This window comes from Rhineura floridana, chromosome 8 (assembly GCF_030035675.1).
Source record: "Rhineura floridana isolate rRhiFlo1 chromosome 8, rRhiFlo1.hap2, whole genome shotgun sequence".
In the NCBI taxonomy this organism is placed as follows: domain Eukaryota; kingdom Metazoa; phylum Chordata; class Lepidosauria; order Squamata; family Rhineuridae; genus Rhineura; species Rhineura floridana.
Genome location: NC_084487.1, coordinates 2178840 through 2181867, shown reverse-complemented (window position 1 = coordinate 2181867; position 3028 = coordinate 2178840).

The following is a 3028-nucleotide window of genomic DNA, read 5'->3' as shown; positions in this document are numbered from 1 at the left end:
TGGCAAGTGCAGGCAAGGGGTTCTAGATTTGTCACTGAGACTAAGGGGGAGGAGGAAGAGGCTGGCAGCCAGGGCCACCCCCTAGACAGGTTGCAAACAAGACAGCGGGCAAGTGAGGGCTGGCTGAGTGCTGACCAGTAATGTAGTGGCAAATTCAGACATGCGGGGTCCCTTCATGATAGTCACAGCAACACCCCCTCCCATCCTTTTTTCCCTGCTGGGTTGAGAATGAGATCCTTGTTAATGCCTTCTCCCACAACATCCCTACGAGCCAATCAGCATGAAAGGGGAGTGTTAGCTACTGAGAAGAGTCTTCTCAGTGGCTGACTTACATGCTCCCAATCTGATTGGCTCCAAGCAGCAGGAAAGGACAAGGAAGCATGTTTGAAAACTCTTCTCTATGGCTAGCAAGCTCCCCTTTCATACTGATTAGCTCATAGAATGCTGGAGACAGAGGGACCCTGCTGGGATCCTGCTCCCAAAAAAGGTAAAGGGTCTAAGTCCCTGGGTGGCTATACCCCTGGGGCTGACCGAGGTTGGTGGGGCAGTGCCCCCACTTGCCTTAGCAGATCAGCCTCCGCTGCATTCCACTGAGCATATGCAGAGAGCCTTCTCTCATTGCCACCTTGCTCTGGGGACAGCAGGAACAGCTGAGCTCTAAGCAGGCTGCCGCATTGTCACTCACCCCCACCAGTTTCAGAAAGCAAAAGGCATGGGTCAGAAGGGCTGGGCCTGGCTGGAGGAGAGAGGAGCTGTCTTTGGTGGGTCCCTGGGGATCGGCAGGGGCAGGCCTGGGGCGATTATGCCGGCTGCAGGAGGCGAGGGAGCTGGATTAAGGGATCCAGAAGGTGGCTGTGCTTGGCTGACTCTCCCTTATTAAGCCTCACTTTTAATAAGGGTCCAGCCAAGGGAGACGAGGACGGAAGCAGCGGAGACGTGCTGGGGGTGAAGATGGGCTGACTGGGGGAGGAAGGCGGGAGAGAGCTTGCATGTGCTTGGCCTTGCATTGAATGGGGAAGGTGCATCCCAGAGGCAGCCCTATCAGGAATCACAGTGAACCTCAGCGGGAAGACTGTGTGCCCTGTTGCAGCTGCAGGGATGGAGACAAGGGGGACCTACACTGGGTGTGTGTGTGTGTGTGTTACAAACCAGCAGCCACAAAATGCACAGAAAAGGCCACTACCCAAAATTGCAAAGGAAAATGGACAACACTGTGGCATGCAGCTGCGATGAAAACTAGCAAAACCAGCAGGACATTCTCCTGCCACAGGCCCGGCTGAAGTGAGCCAAGCTCGTACAAACCTTCCATTCACTGGGTACCACAATCTCAGCCTCGTTCTTGCCCCTCCTGCCATTGAACTGTGTTCTGGGACTCTGGGAGGGGAGAAGCCGCTCCTTCTCATGAGTAACCTCTTGGGGGACGGGGAGGCTGCTCTAGGCAGGGCTGGGAATGTCCCTTGCCTTGAACCCTGCCACCACTGAGCCGCCGCCAGTCAGTGCAGCCATATATTGAGCCAGGTAGACCAATGCCCTGGCTCAATATATGGCTGCTTCCTAGATTCCAAAGCTCCATCCGGGAAGGGCTGAAATAGCAACGAAGAGGGTGCTTGAGCCGGTGCAGAGTGCTGTTGGAACATCTGGCTCACACGCCTCTCAGCCTCCCAGCCAGAAGGCAAGGATTTCAAGTAGACGTGACCCACACCTCCTCTTCATTCAGAAATGCAGCAGTGCTACTGACTACAACCAATGGGGGGTGGGGGAATAGAAGAATTCTTGTTGCTTGAAGTCCCACAAGGTAGGGGGCCATGGGGAGAATTGTACACGATTTGGGGGACGATTTGGGTTTAGAGGGGAGTGTGACGGGAGGATCCCTAACGAGAGCTCAGCCTCAGCATGGCCCCATAGCTGCTAGTGGGTAGGGGGCTGTGTGCAGGTCCTGTTGTCGCTCCTCCTGGTCCTAGCAAGGGGCAGTCCCTCTGGCAGGCAGCAGGCAGGCTCCCCCAACTCCTGGCTCCCTGACTCCTGGTTCCCCCTTCTAACTCCTGGCTCCCTCTTCTTTCTCCTGTCAGTAGAAACTTTAGCAAATCTAAAAACGGACCCCCTCTTCCAGGTATATTCCTCCCATCTCCTTCATGCACAGCAGCTACAAAGAGCAGCCACAGGGGCTGGAGGCAACGACCAGAGGATGTTCTCCATGCAGCCCCCATTATATTTGACCATAACAGCTGGTATAGCACAGTGGGGAGGAGAGCCTGGCTGGGAGTCCAGAGTCTGTGAGTCCAAATCCCCGCTCGTGTCTCCTGGGCGTCAAGGGCCAGCTAAAGATCACCCCACAGGGAGTGGCTCAGGGGTGACGTGCCCTGCCACCTGTGCAGCCGTCGGCAAGCTGCAGAGTCCCAAGGAGCCCAGTTGCCCCCCAGCTGGTAGTTGCAGACAAGGAAGGGGCTGGCTTGTGCAGCTGTGGCAAGCTGAGCAGGCCCTAGGCAGCTGAGGAGGACTAGGCTCAGAGGGAGGCAATGGGAAACCCCCTCTGAACACCGCTTACCATGAAATCCCTATTCATAGGGTAACCATAAGTCGGGATCAACTTGAAGGCAGGCCATTTCGTTTTTCATATTTGACCGCACACCATCCCTGTGAGGTGGGCAACAGCTGAATCCCATTTTCCGGCTGGGAAACTGAACCTGTGATCGAGTTGCTTACCCAACGGCTGCACTGTGTCCTGAAGCCAAGCCTGCCCAGGCAGGCCTAGGTCTGACTTCTGCCCCTGGATCATCATGCTGGCTGTCTTGTGTCTCCAAGTCTTGGCCAGGCCTGTCTCTGAATCAATCCCTTTGGAAAGTGACCACCACACACATTTTGATAGAGGCTGATTATTCCTAGAAGGAAAGAAAAGCGTCCTCCTTGTCGGCGAGGACTTTGCAGCTGAGAAGGCTGCCAGCCCATCCCTCTGGCTCCAGTAATTTCCCCCAAGTGCTGCGTTAACACAGCGACGTTGGCTTCCCAGAAAGCAAGTCTAATTGCCTTG